The 19,334-nt window shown below is 45.0% G+C and overlaps 1 protein-coding gene across 1 annotated transcript in view; it reads right to left on the bottom strand.

The window, feature by feature from the left end:
• The window catches only part of LOC144132890 (cell adhesion molecule Dscam1-like), a 529,721-nt gene that overhangs the window by 108,687 nt on the left and 401,700 nt on the right, over nt 1-19,334 (bottom strand). The gene's annotated exons all lie outside the window — the stretch shown is intronic.

Below are 19,334 nucleotides of genomic sequence, written 5' to 3'. Positions count from 1 at the left end.
GGCAATCTTTCGCGCTTTATCACAAGCAGCCTCGACAGACTGCGATGCTAAACAATACATCGCTTTCTTTTGAGCCCGCACCGAGATGCTGTCGACGTGGAACAGAAAACCTGTAGAGCCTGAATTCTTTATACAAATTATTTGGCACCTGTAGCTCTGTGGATAAACAATATTATCGCAACAATAGAAGAGAATTGGAAGGGGGAGGGGGAGGGGGGCTTGAAGAGAGTAGGTAATTAATATACTATTCGGTTGCACACGCTGAGTAATAAACGTGAAGTTAACAAGGCGAACCTCCTCAAAACATTTTATTCTACGTTAAATTAAGAGGTTAAAGAGACAATGCATGTGTGCAAACTTCCTTACATCGTGCTGGGTATTTGCGATGCGAAATGTCTACAAAAGTAGGATTTCACAAAAGCAAAAGGTTGACTTTTTTATGTTTCACTTGATTATTCCTGTGAGCAGTGGCATGGCAGCAGCGGAACTACTCATTCTTGATCAACTGAAAACTACAGTGTAAATAGGCATCACTCTTTATTGAAAAAACTGCTTAAAGCTAGCATTGATAAAAGTCGCGTCCATGTCTGTGTCCTGGGGAGCTATTCAGCGCACTTGCAGATATATCGTTGAACTTGAGACAATTTATTTTTGTGCATATTATCAGAATGAAAAAGCTGCGTGCACGTGCGACACATGAATATTGGACTTCCGTTTCACTTCCCTGCCTTCTTTTCGGGCTAAACAGTGCATTAGCCCTTGCGCAGGCTTAGTTCTGTCCCTAGGTTACAGTGTCCACAATTCTTTAGTGTTGATTTTGCTAATCATCATATGCGTGCCTTGTCTTGTTTTGCGCGCCTTGGCGTCTTTTTGTAACGTATATGTTGCTCACTGTAAACAGTGTTAGATTATTTGTTATTGATAACCTCTTCAAGAGCCTCGTATAGTACATTGTCCTCAGTTGGACGTTTCAAATACATAGTTTTGTCGGATTTATTTAGGCACCTGTTCCTGCCGCCATGTGAACTTTCCTGATGTTGTGTGATGCAGCCCTGGCTACAATGTAAAAGTTGTGTATGCCCACCTGCTAGGGCCCTGTAAGGGGGCCTGCAATATTGAAAATAAATAACTAACAAACGCATCGGCTGTGACATTTCTTATATTCTTTTCACCCCACGAGCTTTTTATGGTCTCTTCATATTCAACACGTGCTGCGTTGCGCTCGGCCATGCTTTCTCGCTTGCTTTATGCTTCCAAAGATGAAAGTTATGCTGAACGAAAAAAAAAATCGCAGTGAGCCCATGGCCATATTAAAATACGGGCCGGGAAATTTTCTTATTACCTCTTTTTCTGAGCCCATTCTACTCTTTGCCATATTAGAAGCCTTAAAAATACATCATTCGTGCGGCAACAAAAAACGTATTTATTAGACCATATTACGTATACATCACCATCATCATCACCAGCAGCCTGACTAAGCCCACTGCAGGGCAAAATACTCTCCCATGTCTCTCCAATTAACCCTTTCCTTTGCCAGTTGCGGCCACCCTATCACCACAAACTTAGTAAACTCATCCGCCCACCTAACTTTCTGCCACCCCTTGCTACGCTTGCTTTCTCATCGAATCCACTCTGTTACCCTTAATGACCAGCGGTTATTTGCCTTCGCATTACATTCCCTGCCCAAGCCCATTTCTTCCTCTTGATTTCGACTAGGATGTCATTACCTCGCGTTTGTTCCCTCACCCAATCTGCCTGCTTCCGGTCTCTTAATGTTACATCTATCATTTTTCTTTCTATAGCTCGCTGCGTTGTCCTTAACTTCAGCTGAACCCTTTTCGTTAGCCTCCACGTTTCTGCCCTGTAAGTGAGTGCCGGTAAGATAAAGCTGTTGTATACTTTTCTCTTCAGGGATATTGGTAAACTGCCCATCATGGTCTGAGAGAACCTGCCATATGCGCTCTACCCCATTCTTATCCTTTCATGTTAATTATTAACGTTATTTATTAATATATTAATTTAACGTTAATTTTTAGACCCACCGTTCTTCTCTACCCGTCTAACTCATTGATCATGCTTTGTAATTTATCTCCTGAGTGACTCTGCAAGGCAATGTCATCAGCGAATCGCAGATTCTTTAGGTATTCTCCAATAACTCTTATTCCCAACTGTTCTCAATCAAGGCCTCTGAGTATCTCCTGTAGACGGGCGGTGAATAGCAGTGGTGAGATTGTGGCGCCCTGCCTGACACCCTTCCTTATTGAAATTTTATTGCTGATTTTATGGAGGACTATGGTAGCTGTGCAGCCGTTATAGATATCTTCCACTATTCTTACATAACGCTCTTCTTCCCTTGTTTCCGCAATGCCTGCAGGACTACTGAGGTTTCGACTCAATAAAATGTTTTTTTCGTAATCTATGAAGGCTATATGTAGGGATTGGTTGTACTCTGCACAGTTCAATACCATCTAATTGGTAGTGTAAATATGGTCTATTGTCGCGTATCTTTTACGAAAGCCTGCCTGATCATTTGGTTTATTGAAGTCTAAGGTTGTCCTGACTCTGTTAGCAATTACCTTAGTAAATACCTTATAGGCAACGCACAGTAAGCTGATCGATCGGTTTTTGAAGTCTGTGACGTCTCCTTTCTCTTAGATTAGGATGATGTTAGTGTTCTTCCAAGCTTCCGGTACGCTCGAGGTCATGCGGCATTGCGCACACAGGGTGGCAAGTTTTTGTAGCACAATCTCCCCTCCGTCCTTCAGCATGATTGCGGTTACCTGAACCTCACCAGCTGCATTCCCCCTTTGTATTGCTTCTAAGGCTTTCTTTACTTCCTCTTTCGTTCCTGGCAGGATGTCTCGTTGTTCTATGATACTGCCTATCTCATTTACGTCTGATTACATTCGCTGTTGTTTACTTTTGTGTAGAACTCTTCAGCTAGTTTAACTAAATTATCCACAATGCTAATAGCATGGCCATCTTTGTCTCTTAACGCATACATCTGATTTTTAAGAGAAAGCTTCACTAGCCTAGCGGAGCCGATTTCGCTGTGTCTGCACGAATGACCTTGAACGGCGCAGACATGACATTGAAGTGGCCTCAATAAAAAAGCAGACAAAAATCGTGCTGTAGGTGGGAATCGATCCATGCGTGCGGCATGCGAGACGGGGATGCTTCCACTCCGCCACGGCTGTTAGAAGTTCATGAAGGCGCGTCTAGTGAATGCACAGATGTCGAAGAAACGTATCTTCGAGATATGCACTGAGGCGCGAATGAATAATTTAATTATTAACATGAAAACTACAGATATTCCAGCTAAGCGAGTTGTGATCGAAGTACGTTGCCGGTGAATTTCTATAGCGCAAGGCGTGCAGTCGTAGCGCCATCAAGCGGCGCCCACTGAAACCACAATACGCAATGTAAGGCGATGGTACAGTTAATGGCGAGCGTCTAGTGAATGCACAGGCATCTTAGAAACGTATCTTCGTGTTATATACTGAGGCGTGCATGAACGGGCGACATGAACTAGAATGAAGACGCAGGTGCGTCAACGAGCTCCGGTGCCGACATGTGTCCGCAACGCGCTCAACGTGACAGACGCTAAGCTGCGTCTAGTTGCCCGATACACATCTTTCGCGCTCTAACCAGGTTCAACAGTGGTTAAGCCACGGCTAATTTTTGCCAATTCCTAGTTTCATCTTCACCTCTTTTAGGTTATGTTTGGTCTTTAGACCACGCTGAATTGTATCCATATTTAACTTACTTATGTCAGTTACCCTACGCTCATTGATGAACTCTGATAGCTCTGCCAGTTCTTTATGTCTGTGCGGTTCGATGCTTTCATGCTTTGGCGTTTTTTGATCAAATCTTTCGTCTCCTGAGAGAACTTGCTGAGATACTGTGAACCGTCCTACCGCCAGCCTCTGCTACACACTCTGTAATGATAGCTCTGAGAGTATCGTTCATTGCTTGAATATTAAGGTCGTCATCCTCAGTTAAAGCTGAATACCTATTCTGAAGCGATATACTGAATTTTTCTACTTTTCCTCATACTGCTAACTCGTTAATGGGCTTCCGCTTCATTAGTTGCCTCCGTTTCCTCTTCAAGTCTAGGCTAATTCGAGACCTTACCACCCTGCGGTCGCTACAACGCACTTTTCTGAGGACCTCCACATCCTGCACATCCTCCACATCCTGCACCATTTAAGTTTTCATCTCGCCATTGGCGCTCTTCCGCGTCCACTTTCTGTTCTCTCATTTGTGGAAGAAAGTATTCATGATCCGTAAATTATTTCTATTTGCGTACTCTACTAGTAACTTCTCCGTGCTATTCTTAGATCCTATGTCATAGTCGCCTGTTTTTTAGTCTCTAAACTGCTTCCTTCCAACCTTGCAACTGAAGACACCAATGGGTGCAGTGTACGGCGTGTTCTTACTTTCCTCATTGCCGATTCCGTGTCTTCATAGGAGCTTTCGACAATTTGGTCATCATGGCTGGAGGTAGACGCATAAGCCGGTGCCACCTTCAGTTTGTACCTCTTATTAAGGCTGATTATAATAACTTCCACCCTCTCGTTAATAATATAGAACTACTGTGTGTTGCCAGCTATAATCTGATGGGTGAGGAATCCCAAACCTAGTTCTCTTCTCGATAATAAACTGCGATAGCATAGTACGCGCACACCCCCTAGCACTGTATACGGCTCATCTGTCCTCATAACCTAATCAACCCCTATATGACCTGCCACTTATTACCCGCTAGTTCCTTGAATAGCACTGCTAGACTAGCCTCACTGGAAGGGTTCTAGCGTTAAACGTTGCCAGGTTCGGTTTGGAATGGCGGCCTGTCCGGAGCCAGAGTCTCTTAGCATCCTCCGCTGCGTCAGAGGTCTGACCGCCGCCTTGGTCAATTATTCCGCAGCCGCTTAGGGCTGAGGGCCGAAGATTAATTGTATTAGTCATATAGGTGTAGCCAAACAAGAACATAATGTGTACCGGTACTTAGACATTTTCTGGCGTTTATACCTATGCAAATAAACAAGAAAAACCACTGAGGCTGCTCAAATAAGAGCGGAGCAGATTTATGTATATATATATATATATATATATATATATATATATATATATATATATATATATATATATATAGATTTAAGAGAAGTGGGCACTTCTACAAAGACACTTTTATTTATATATATATATATATATATATATATATATATATATATATATATATATATATATATATATATATATATATATATATATATATATATGTATGTATCTGCTCCGCACTATTATTTGAGCAGTCTCTGTCCGCGCGTGTGTGTTTGCGATATATATATATATATATATATATATATATATATATATATATATATATATATATATATATATATATATATATATATATATATATATATATATGTATCTGCTCCGCACTATTATTTGAGCAGTCTCTGTCCGCGCGTGTGTGTTTGCGATATATATATATATATATATATATATATATATATATATATATATATATATATATATATATATATATATATATATATATATATATATATATATATATATATATATATATATATGGAGATGAGGGACTCGTTTTGACAAATTTATGAAGGGAGCCAACAGTCACCGAAACCAAGGTGCATAGGGGAATGTTTCTTTCTTTTAATGCGTAGTGCTAACCACTGGGTTAATAATACTTAGATTAATCTATCGCCTAAAGAAAATTACTTATAAAGCAGCAGAGAAAACAACCACCATGCCGCCGGTGATCCAAACCCACGACCTCCGAATATAGCGTCCGGTGCTCTTACCAACTCCAACTAAGGTATATATATATATATATATATATATATATATATATATATATATATATATATATATATATATATAAAGTCGGACAGACGAGCTTGGCATGAACTAAACTAAACCTTGTACTTGAGCTACACGCGTTCTTGTTGCATTATGGTGGAAGAAAATCACAGACAGGAACGCATCGAATAAGATTATATCAGTAGAAGGGACGTGTGCCCCAGTGTATATTTATTTGCATTCAAAAGTTGCGCATGAAGACGACAACATAGCCGTCCATCTTCAAGAACAGAACCACCGGGCTTCCCGCGGTGTATTCGTTTCAGCTGTTCGGGGTGGAAACAACTCCCAAGCAAACAGAGCAACATGCCGCCGCCGCAGCGAGCTCCACTATGGAAAGGCACACAAAGGGGCTGGAAATAAAGACATATCTTTTCCTCGGAGAGCACTGCCGCGAACGTTTCGCGGGACAATGCAGCCTCCCTCCCACGCCACTCTCGAGCTGCTCAGTTATCTTCTTACTGCGTTTTTCCGCGCGCCATGCACGGGCCGAATGTTGGTGTTTCGCTGCTCGCAAACAAACAGTGCCGCCCGCCTCCTCACCTCTTCCAGCCTTCGCCACTGCTGCGTCCTTACAGGAGGAAACTGAGCTGAATGAAATTAAGTTTGCCGGTAAAAACACGAGCGGCGGCCGAACGCTCTTCTCGACGCTTTTGTGCGCTCTCTGCACGAGTGGTGTCTCTGAAACCGGCTCAGGTCACGGGAGAGACGACGTGAATATTTTTCCCTGGGGCAAGCGGGTCCGCATAACAGAGTGATGCGCGCCGACAGCCTGCTCACACTAAGAGGTGTTGATTTTTCTCGTCTGTTGCCGCCCTTATGCGTTTGAACAGCGCTGCGGACAGGTAAAAAGAAGGGCACGCTGCTTGTACTGAAGCGCGCGCTTGAAGAAAGCAAGCGCTGCAGATTAAGATGGGCGCAGCGAGACACTGCCGTTTTCGGGACCCGCTTTGGGGGCTCGAACATTGTGTGGACTCCGAGGCTGTCGGTAACGCCGCAGGCGCGCGCTGCAAGTGAGGGGCTGCAAGGCGACGACGAAGCGAGAAAACCATGCGAATGTAATTATGAGACAGAAGACAGCGATGGACGCTTAAACGCACTGCGTGGTGGCTGCACGGCGGATGCGAACAGAAGCAGCAAGAAACTGAACTGCGAAGGTGTGCGCCGCATACTCCCAAAGTTGCTCACCAGGACAGAACGACAAAGCGAAGAGAAAAAAGGGGGCAGGAGAGAGAGAAAAAAACAAGAGTAGCTTGCGGGGTCGGCAGGTCTGTATTTGCTGTTGCGATGTCGATTCGCTGCGCTTGCTCTTGCTCCATTTTCCAATACACGTTCGTGTGATGCCGGTGTATGTGCGGAGTGGACTCTCGGCAATATCGCTTCGTTCAGCTCCCGCGTTCTTTCGCGTTAACTCAATTTTTCGGCGCGTTTCCAAACCTCTCTCTGTCTGCTTTGATTCATTCTTTGCTCTGCAGAGTTTAATTCTTTCACCAAGCAATCTTTTCTCTTCTTCCAAAGCGGAAACGAATTTTTCGAAGGCGGGAACAAAGGGCACCTTTGATTACCTGTCGCCAAGCTCCATCGCTGGGCTCTGAAAAAACACTTGTAAAGAACATTGTAAAAGTGACTGCTGTCGTCTCCCGTGGGCGGGAGAGTCGATAGTGGCAGCCGCCGCAGACTTGCTGGAAGCCTCTTGACCACGCACGGCCTCGATCCAGCAATCCTCCCACAGCTCTAGACGGCAGTAGGTGTTGCAGCTTCTGAAGTGGCCATGCGAGAAGCCTCAGTACGAGTTTTATCTGATTGGAGTCTACAGTGGTCTCTTAACGTATTCAAGGAAGGGTACTATATCGTGGGCGTCTTGCGCTCTTAACCCCGAGGGCAATCAAAGCCCAATTGCTATACCAGGAGCTATATTGCCCAACTTGTACGGGCTTGGACAGAAGAGCACGGCGCATTCATTTCTGTCCCGGCCGAGATCAGGAACGGTGCTGCGTGAGTGCATGCACAGGGTTGTCGCCGAATTCGCTCGCATACGAACGCAACGTCGCTGTATGCTTCTTGTAATGACTGCTGGAGTGAATTTTTGACGAGACAAGCCTTAGGATTTAGGCGCAGGCTAAATTGCTCACAATGAAGGGAAAGAAACTTCATAGAGAATGACAAAGACCAAGGCCTACCTCTGGTGCCGAGGCCGGGCACCTGACACATGTGTGAGCCCACATATCCGCAGCCATTCGATTCGCAACGGCTTAGAGCAAGCATCAAAGGCTAATGGTGCTTTCCCGGCAGACAGACCGCGGCCGCCTTGACGAGCGCGACATGACATGAAAGTATATTATCTTATTTTGGGCACACTCAGAACCTTTGTTTATAAACTTGGAGCAACTTCGTATAGTGAAAGCAGAATCAAGCAGCAGGGTTGGAAATTACAGGCCAGCGCGTCTGCGCGGTAGCACCGTAACCCGTCCTCTCTGCTCACAAATTGTGTCGTTGAAAATTATGTGCATAATTTCCTTCTAGTGCGTCAAAGTTATCGTGACGTGGGCTGAATACTTCTGGTAGGCTGCGATGCGCCACCGGACCGCATCGTCCGAGTTGCGTTCCCTGTAATTATTGCAAATCTCACTCCGCATTCATCCTAACAACGCCAACATTTGGAGTCTGCGTAGTGTCAGCAGGCGTGGTCCATCATATCTGGCCAATGCGCACGGCGAGCCAAGAAAAGCTTCAAAAGCATCATTCGCGAGTTTTCGAACATGAACTTGAGGATTTGAAGCGGCGCCAGCGCACTCACCAGGGTTGCGGTGGGACGGAGCAAACAGTTTCGGTGAATCCATTAGCAAAGCTAGCGCGAACGAGACTCTTCTTCCAGTCCACACCGCCTCTCAGCCCGGCCATCGGCATTCATTCAGAATGTTTTGTCAAAGCCAATTGCGAGACTGCAGCTCCCTGATGGCCGCTAGACGCCCACCAGGCATACAGGGTTACAGAGTACAGAGCGCAGAGCAAACACTGCACTGACCAATAGATGCCTAAAGCGGTGCTGCACGAGCACATGTTTGCTTTCGCGCACGCTAACACACTCACATCGCGTCATTAGACAAACAGGTTACAATAGATTGAAAACTAAACATTTCGACAGATTTGCCTGTCTGGTTGGCTTTGAAGACGTATAATAAACTGCACATCTCCAACCAGAATTTTAACAATTTTAACTTTCACCCAACGTTTCGAAGCCGACTCGGCTCCTTCATCAGGGGTGACTGAGGGCAGTAGCTGGCGTATTTTAATAGACGCTAGCTTAAAAGACGCTAGCTTAAAAGATGCTAGCTACTGTCCTCAGTCACCCCTGATGAAGGAGCCGAGTGGGCTTCGAAACGTTGGGTTAAAGTTAAAATTTTTGGTTGGAGATTGCAGTTTATTATAAGGTTGGTCTACAACGGAATGATCGTTCTCTCAATGTCAGTTGTATTGGATTCAGCAGAATATTAAAAGCAAGTTCACACTTCATAACACATGCAATAAACTGGGGCATTTTGTTTTCTGAGCAGCGTAACTGCGTGCCCGCTATAATAAAATGCTCGCTCGTGCAGGCGGTTCTCGGAAGACGAAAGCAGCTAATCGGTGGTAATTTTGTAACAATGAGATCGTACTGAACGAAGACAGTTCTATGCTTTCTTGCAGACAACGCACCTGCAGGGTACTTTGAAAACGCTTGCTAGGGGTTAGGACAAGTTGTAAGTCCGTGCGAATGTATTAACAGTTCTTGTAGCAAATGGACAGTATTTATTCACAATGTGCTTAAGAGAAGGAAAAGAAAAAACTGGGGAAATATGTTGAGACTTTTTAGAAGATGAACAGCAGAATTTTTTGGGAGAAATATATCAGGACGGATAAAGCTTGCCGAAGAGAAATGTGAGTCCAGCAAGCTCTTCGAGTGTCCTATTCAATCATAACTTCAGAGGTGACCAGTCAGCCTAGAGAGGACAGTGAGCTGGCTTCGAAACGTTAAAAGCCTATAGCCTTATTCTGGGTAGGCTAGGTGAAGTACCTTTTCCAAGGAAGACAGCACAACGTGGTTCACCGCCTATATAGGAACAGTGGCAGGGTTTTCTAGAAACGTTTAAAAGGTTTTCTACAGCTCTCTTAGAGAAATCTGTTGATTACAAAGGAATGTCAGCAAATAATTTCCGCCACTACAGCTTCAAGGGACAAAATTGCAAGAATAGCTTGTGCAGGGTTGCCTACAATAGGATGCAAATTACAAAAAAATAACAACAATGAGCCATGGTCCGCGGCATCTTGTATTACTCCGCTGACCAATCACAACAGTAAACCAACTCAGCATTTTGATGTTTCGCTATATCAAACAAGCCACATGCATAAATATTCTTGAGTTCATAATTTCGCCTGCTCGTTAGCGTCTTGTTTAGGTAACAAGAAAATCTCTTAAAAGCATAATACTTTTCTTTTCAGAAAAAAATTGTGTGCGGCAGTCACTGCAAACTTCAGTTGTAACCGACTATAGAATGTAAACGTACTCACCGCTTGTTTAAATGGATCATAGGCCTTCATCCTAAGTAAGTCTAGACTGACGGATCGCTTTTCAAGGATGCTCACAATGAAGATTTCACCAAAAACGGAACTTTGCAAAAAATAAAACGGTGAAAAGGTCAATCACTTGACATACGCGTTTCGGGACTCATGGTTAACAAAATCATGGCGCGCGAATTTGTGACGTCGTTACTGACATCATTAGTTCAAGCGCTTGGGCGCAAATTTCAAATTTGTTCGTTGTAAGGCTCATGTATTGTGGCTAAAAAAAAGAAATGAAAGAGCTCTCTGGGAAGCGTAAATGAAAGGCTAATTATGAGGACCCCAAATAAGTGATCATATTAATCATAAAAATGCCCAGGAATGAAGTATATTTCATTCACTGATTATGCTCCTTTCGCGCCTTGGGTTTACCGATGCATTGCGGTGCCAATGTCGTCGTCACACGTACATACGCGTACTAGCAGAATTATCACTTGACGAAAATGAAGATAAAACAGAGAGAAATATACGCAGTTGCTATTTTGCTATATGTTATACTCTCTAGGGCTCCCCAGAGAACCCGGATTCCCAACTCATTCGAAAGTATTTTTAGCAGAGCTGCATCTTAATAAAAATAATTGGTTTTTGGGGGAAAGGAAATGGCGCAGTATCTGTCTCATATATCGCTGGACACCTGAACCGCGCCGTAAGGGAAGGGATAAGAGAGGGAGTGAAAGAAGAAAGGAAGTAATAGGTACCGCAGTGGAGGGCTCCGGAATAATTTCGACCACCTGGGGATCTTTAACGTGCACCGACATCGCACAGCACCCGGGCGCCTTAGCGTTTTGCCTCCATAAAAACGCAGCCGCCGCGGTCGGGTTCGAACCCTGGAACTCCGGATCAGTAGTCGAGCGCCCTAACCACTGAGCCACCGCGGTGGGTAGAGCTGCATCTTCAGCCGTCGAAATTTCAGTTTACTTCACCAAATAATCATATATCTTATTATCGGCGGTTATTAATGCGAAAGCATTACTAGGCTATGTCGACAAGGTCGTGCCAGTTGTGAACGCTAAACGAATGGTTGTAATCAAAAGTGGTCGATGTGAAATTGATGTCGAAAAAAGAATTATGTCTATAAGTTGGTTATTTAATTAATTAGAGCCAAAAGTGTCTAAAAAGTGAGCGGAGCCCGGGCAACGTGTGGCGCCAAATTTGAAAAACCGTAAGTGTGGGCGGAGTCAGCGCGTGCCGCCAAATTTGGAAATCAAGCGTGGCGCAAAGTTTGAAAACTCAAAATGGGCAGTTGATGGAACTTGATTAAGTAAGAAAATTAATAGTGGTAATTGGGAAATTGCATGAATTTACGCCAGTACTTAATCGAATAAATGTGAGGAGAAGGGACAAGTGAAGCAAAGAGAGGCTAAGAGAGCCAAAGAGGGGCAAGGATGGGCAAAGAGAAACGAGCAGGCGTCAATGCATTACTCCAATGCTGGTTACCGCAGTGACCTCTAACTTTTTGCTTCATGAGATATTTCAGCATTAGCGTTGGCACAGCTTTGTTCAAGCTTATTCAAACATTCTTTGACGCGATAACAGGAAACAAAAACTTAATTCAGTGGAAGAGCAATCCCTTTTCTTGATTTGGTCAAAATACTCGTATCCACCTTTTACTTATTTTTTACAGCACTTTCTGCCCTCAACTGAAGTGAGCTCACAAAAAAAAGGCTGTTAAGAAAATCTCTCATGCTTGTCCGTAATTAGCTGCGTAGACGACAGGTAGAGCATATTTCGAAGAACTTTCAAGGACCCTGTAATTTTTTTTCTGCTCTGTTATGCTCATTTTGAACAGCTGACTGTACTATAAACGAGCGGGGAAAACATCTGATGCTCACTCCAATCTCTCCGTCTAAAGAAAAGGGTCATTTTTTTCTAGAGTATAGCTGTGGGGGCCAAATGTGGCGCAAGGAGCTCTGATGTAAGTGCCGAATGTGTGTGAAACCCGTCTTCCAGCACATTCTCGCGCCGTAGCGTCACCGCCAGATGAGCTGCCACCATGGGAATCATATAAGGATAAATGTTTTCACTGTCGTTTAACATTGACAAAGTTGGAACTTTAGCAATCTTAGAATGCATAACTGCCGAAAGTCCATGCCGAATCGACCCGCCGGTGAAGTGAACGGTGAACGAATTATTCGCTGCAAATGTGAAGACCCAACGGCACCAACTACTCGTTAGCTCCTGTCAAGGCCGACGTAATCTGCACTAGTGAGGCCATCGTTATTTTCGTCACGACATGTGCCCAGTCTGAAAATAGGCATTGGTCCTCTCATCTTGTCCTAGCTATACCGGATGGTGCCAGACACGTCGTCTAAATGACGATCAATATTATTTCACACAGCCTGCGCAGTTTACTTTACTGCAGCGGGCGCTTGTGCGCAGTAAAGATGTGAAAAGAGCAAAACGGGCCTCGTGGCAAACAGACAAGTTTTCGGACAGCGTAATACTCCACTGCTGTTATATGTTTGCCCTTGTTGCTTCCCATGATTGCATGTCACCAGTCACAAACGCTGCTCCTGGAAACCGAAGCCGCCGTACTGAGTACGCCAGGATGAACGTGGGAAATAAATTCGAATGTCGTCAGGTAATCATCAGTAGCACAGGAAAGCAAATATACAAAAACTGTAGCGAGGCGATAGATTAAGTCCGTAACAAAGTTCGAAACTGTACAAGAGAAAAAAAAAGACGAGTTTCGGTGCTTTGAACATCCCTGCGTTGCTCTCCGCTTTACCTGAAAAAAAAAACTTAGCAAGAAAAAGTGGACCTGATACTTTAGCTGTGCGCCTTTGAGCGACAGCAGGTGATTACTCTTTCCAAGATTTCCTCGTACATTGGATCAAAACAGGAAAGACAACGGCTCCATTTTCGGAACGTGTAGCGTTTTGTGTTCCTTCCTCGCCCAAGAAACGCTTCTTTCTTCCGACAGCGTTAATTTATCAGCATCACTTTTGCGTGACAGCGAACGAACTTTCTTTCTGCTGTTCGCAACTCCCCTTTGTTCTGAGCTTCGTTCCTTAAACCGCGCTCATTCGCTTTAAAGCGCCCTGCCCCATTCTGCCTTCTTTTCCCCAAAGTATATGACAAAAGTACGGAGCACCGCCCTCCATTGTGCCTCAGCTGAAGCGCTTGAATCGCAGCCCTTCCGTGAACATTCCAAAGGTGCGCTTGTTTGGCTCTCTTGTGTTCGCTCCTTACTCCACAGCTGCCGTGCCGAAGCAGCAACTGGCTCGCTAGGACGGTGCTGCCCCCGTGTTAGGCTTGGCCAAGCTATCGGGCGCATCGTGAGAAAGCGCAAGCGGCCGTCCAATATTCTGCGGTTTGAGAACACTGGCGGATTCTAAAGTCGTGTTGTTTTGTGTGTTCCTCGTTGACTATGCTCTCTTTTTTTTTGCTCAGTTTTAATATTTCTTGAACTCTAGCAGCGGCGCTTACGCAGCTGGCTGGCGGCTTTGGACGGTCATTTTTTGAAGATTGTTTTGTGCGGTTGCTGCGCTTGGTTAATTTTTGGTCCTCGTGTTGCGTCCTCGTCGGCTACGCGTGTGTGATTGTTTTTTTTTTCAATATCAGCCGCAGTTACAGTTGTAGGTTTTGGCGCAGCTGTCCACGGAATAGCTTGGGATGGGTCCAGACGAAAAGTGCGCGACACGCGAAGAAATGGTGCTCCATATATTTGACAACTGATCCGCTGGCACCACACTGCTAGGGCACGCAATTACAGTCACCTTGGTACTGTTACTGGCATGCTGTTATCTTCGGGTACGTATAACAGCCATAAATGTCTTAGAACATTCATGCGCAACGACAGTGACTGTGGCGGCGCAGCCATGGCACCGGCACGGGATTCTCAAAGACGATGCTCGAGCCGCAGGCGATGTTCAAAGCTTTAACAATGTGCGCAGATGATGGTGCCGCTGCACTGTAAAATCGTTTTAGGTTTCGTAAGACTTTCTTCAAAATTCAGACTAAAGCTTTTTATGCATCACCGACAATGGAAAATATTTAATTACAAAGCACCGTCCCGTCCTCGTCTTTCTTCGTTCCGTCCTTACGCTACGTTTTTGTTGAGAATTTAGTTGTGTTCAATTTTAGTGTATACAATAAGGAATAAACTTGAACTTGAAATTAACAAGGCGATGTAGGAGTCTTTACTGCACGGGTTAACTAGGGCAGTAGTGTTGGAATAAAGTCTCTTTGACAGAAGTGCCTGAAGGTTTGAAAACTTGGCATATTCAGTCTCTAGGACGCCTAATTGGAAGCGATGTATTTCTCTAAAACTGTAACGTGTAGTGCAACCGAACAGCTCTCAAGACAGCGCGACGTTTTCAACTGGGGCTGCGTAAACAATGGTCAGGACAAATCACAACTGTCGGCATAATCCGGACCAGGAGCGTAACTCGTCAGGAAGCCCGTGTACGATCAATCTTACTTACGTTACAAAGCACGCCGACAGTCTGCCTTGAGCCCGAGGCCTGCTCGGTCCTTGCCGCTCGACGCAATTAAACCTTGGGCAGCGATACACCTGGCGCGCCGTCCGCACCTAAGCCCATCGAGCGGCCCGATCGCTCGGACAGCAGCGAGGCGATCCGCTAGGCAGCGCTTATGAATGATCAACGAAGGAATCAAAGGACCCTGGCTGGCCACCTGAAGCTCTGCGGCGTCGCTCCGGCATCACCGACGGTTGAACGGCTCCGCGACAGGCCTGCCCCCGTCTGCCGGCTAAAGGGCCCACTTGGGTAGCATGCATATTTCAGCGGTGGTCCCGACCCTCGCCTGGGCGGTGATTATGGGGCCGTGCGTTCGCGGGCTCTCGTTTCCTTAGACTTGCGCAAAGCCCGCTTTAGCGAGTCTCTTCTCCCTGCGCGGGAAGTCGTAAAGGCATATATGAGTGGGTAAAAAAAAAAGGAAATAAAGCAGATCCGATTCCTGTTGACGGGACCATTGGAGCTGCTGTTGGTGCTTGCGGTGGTCAAAAAAACCAGGAGCGGGGAACAAACTGCTTCAGTAATGCAGAAACTGTCCGCACAGGACGGGTGAGCACTGCCAAATCTTCCTGCACAAGTAGAGAACGCGCTCTCAGGAGAGTGCGACTATCGTCGAAATGATTGTCGTTCGTAATCATAAATATACGTAAGATAGAAGAAGAGCTTGTTTAACGTGAGTAAAAACGAGCAAGTTGCAAGAACATTTTGAGGTGTTTAACTCGACGAATAGGATATGCTCTTAAAGAAACGAACAAGAAAGAACATTATTTTAACAGCACGAAAGCTATCGCGAATAAATACCAAGGTGCAGCACGGAGCTCTCGCTGATAACATTAGCAGCTGGTAGAAATTCATATCCTTATTGTTAATTTTCTGCCTTTTGCATCATTCTTATTTAAACCTAAATTGGTTATTTGTCCTTTTTTACGTTCCCTTGAAAGCAGTATCCCCATTTTTATTGCTCTTGTTGTGCATTTTTATTTACACATTTTGTTATCATATATTAACGCACGTAGCCATGAAAGTTTCGGTCCTCACTATCGTCATTACGCGTTGTCACTTTTTATAATCCCTCCCACAAGTGGGTGCACCCAGAAAAAAGTGCACAATTTAAGGCTCTCTGACTATCAACCCGAATGTATTTATTAATAACCATTCTTGCCGGTGCTAGTAAACAGAAACCGCGTTCTTTTTTACAAGCCGTAAAGTAGAACAATTGAGCTACCTTTCTGCAGCGAGGCGTTAGCCTTTATTTTTCTAAAAGGAAAAACACTTCAATCGTGCCGGACCATCCGACACGTACATTTCCAGCGAAAGCACGACAACACCCCCATTGTTCTCCGCAGCTGGGAGCAGAATAACTTGTCAAAATTTATCGCTGCCGACAACCAGACAGCGATAAAGAGAGGAAGTTCGGATTGAAATTATGGCGGAAAAGAAAGCGGAGGAAAGTCGTGTTAGGCCGCATAGGTCGAAGAGAAAAGAAGAGAGGGAAAAAATAGAGACAGGAAATGGCGAACGGCTCTGTGGAGATGGCGGGAGTTGTGGTGGACCCAACCGAGCCGAAACTTTAAAGCCGCGTTAAACGACAGTTGAGGAGGAAATGCGCAGAGAAAAGAAGGCATATCAGGCAGAAAAACAAAAATACTTATAAAACGCGCAAAGGATGAAATAGCTCGACACCGAGAAAAACTGCAAGGGACGAAAGACAAGTAGTTGGCTGCTGGCGCGGCTTTTACAATAATTGTCTTTTTTTTTCTCTTGGGCATGAGCAGCCCTTCGCGATTTGGGCCGTCGTATACTTTCTGCCCCCCCCCCCCCCCCCCTCCTCCCCTCTTGGCCAGCCGTTAAACGAAGCCGCCGCGTTTCACTCCACTTCAAACTCGCGTCCCACGAAGTGTTTCACATTCGATCGGTGAAATGCTCCTCTCTCTCCCGCCTCGCCCACCCCAGCCGTTATCTTGAGCGGACCTTTCTGTTCCGCGTTATCTATTATTTTTCTTCCCCCCCCCCCCCTCGGCTCTTTTAGCGCCTTCACGCATGTCCTTAGGCACAAGGCTTTTCTTCTCAGATAGCCGGCGCGACGATTGAAGTCTTCCTTTCGTGTACCCTTTTTTTTCGCACGTCCTTGCTTTTCTTGAGGCGTGTGGCAGCCGTGATCTTCCTCCGCGCTATGATTTCTTTTTCTTTCTCTCTCTCTCTCTCTCTCATCCTGAAACTTGGCTCAGAAGACTCAGCTGGCCAAAGTGAGGGACTACAGTGCATTTCGCCACGATCGGCCCAGTCGTTCTTCGAGAGTTCGTTCTCGCATCAAAGAAAGTGCGCGCCCATACTTTAAGCGGAAGAAGATAAAGAGCCCCGGAGTTAAAAAGGAAGCAGGGAAAAAGGAAGTTTAAAGGATGTGCCGAACTGCGTCAGCTGTCTGGCTACATAATTCGAAAAAATTCAGTCTGCTTACTTTACTTTTTTTGTGCACCAACGAACCGACGGCGGCCGCTATAGATTAGGATGAGTGCAGCGGGGGAGGGGTATTTCCTTTCTTCATTTTTTTTTCTAGTGAACGGAACCTAGAATCCACCTACAGAAGATAATAAGGGTAGAGTGGCCTGGAATATGGCGAGAGAGCGACCTCTGCATGGCTAACAAAAATAGCTTGCTCCAAATTTCTTTTCCTGGGTATCGCCGCAAGGTTTACATCAAGTTAATACCCTGGCTCGGCACATAATATATTCTATTCACTGCAGTACAAGCACTCAATCGATTGAGAGCAGTATGGCGGCCCGCGGTTCCTCTCGCTGTCGCAGTTTTTTCTTCCAGCTGTCGTCCAAATTGGGTTATGCTTAAATTCTTGACGCCGTTGTGGTAAAGATGCCGTGACTGCGCAGTGCATGGCACAGAGCACTCACATAATGCGGCAAGTGGGGACAATTCCGCAAGTGTCGAGATAACAAGTGTTGTAGGATAAAAGCGTTATAGAATAAGACCAAGAAGCTCTTAAGTCTAGCCTTGAGAAGGAAGAAGAGTTTGTCTGCGTGGAGTAAATTTGCGTTTTGCTTTCCTGACAGCGTCAGGAATATGAAGCAGGAAAACTTCGACGTTCAGGTGCTATCAAGCAAAGTCTATTCGACAATACTGACACCTATACGTAAGCCGTCCGGGAGGTAATAGTAACTTCCGAAGCATGCCTCATTTGCCTTGACGGAAATGCATGGATTGGCAGCTTTAGACAGGCACGATTGGATTGATTGGTATGTAACCCAACTTCCTCCTTAAAGCTTTTGTTTTGAAAGAACGAAATACTTTGTAGCATTTCTTACTCACACGAGCAAAAAAAAACGGTAAACGTCATTCATCAGGAATCCAGTTTGAACTAAGGTTAGAAAACAACCGAGGCTATAAACCAAAGCGACAAGGGAGCTAATAAAATAAAGCTGGAATAAAAAAAATCCGAAAAAGCAAAAGACCGCGCCAGACGGATACCGTTCATAACACTAATTTAAGCGATAACTCCGGCGGCACTTAGAGTTGAATCTTAGCACTTTGCCTAAATGTGATCGGTGAGTACATTTGGATCTTGTTCTCGCGCTGTATTGTTTCGCGCCTTGGCTGAACTCTTTCCTGCGCGACACGTCATCACAGCGAGCGGTGCCCCGGAGATCAACCCCCGAAGAGGATGACGTAGGAGCTTGCGCTCCCAGGCCCTTGGCGCCGACCAATAGACAGGGTTTTCTTCTTCCATCGCGGAATTTTGGTGCAGAAGATGCGGCCAAGTAACGCGTTCGCTGTCCTGTGGTAGTTTTTTTTTTAAGTGGGTGGTATGGTGTGAAAACGTTACCAAAAAAAAAACGGTCTAAAGCTTTCTAGGGGGTCCATTTCATTTTGGGAACTGATATTTTCAAGGCAGCTACGAATGTACCTACTCAGAATTGATTTTTATTGAATGTTAATTTTGTAAGGCTTCCAAATTCCATCCCCTCAGAATTCGCGTTTGGACCTGCTTCGTTATATCCGATGTTTCATTTCATTAGATACAGTTACTGAATCTAGCTGCAATGGCTATAGAGCACAGCTATTGTGGTTAAGTAGTCTGACCAGGCAAACATATCGTTAGAGATATCTGTGTGGATTAATTGATGGATTGCTAAGACACTCTGACAAAGTCGAACATATCTTTAGATATATTTGTGTATAACAATTGAGAGATTGTTAAGGTACTCCGATAACATTCGAATAATGCCTGTACTTGTATTGAAGAAAATAAAAACACCTTTATTCTCCAAAGCGGTGCTCGTGTGCATTAGAAAGTGCGAAATACAATATTCCTCACGAGGGCATACCCACTCCGCCGAATCAGTTTCTGTCCAGCGC

This window comes from Amblyomma americanum, chromosome 1, assembly GCF_052857255.1.
Source record: "Amblyomma americanum isolate KBUSLIRL-KWMA chromosome 1, ASM5285725v1, whole genome shotgun sequence".
In the NCBI taxonomy this organism is placed as follows: domain Eukaryota; kingdom Metazoa; phylum Arthropoda; class Arachnida; order Ixodida; family Ixodidae; genus Amblyomma; species Amblyomma americanum.
This window is presented reverse-complemented; position numbering and strand designations above follow the sequence as displayed.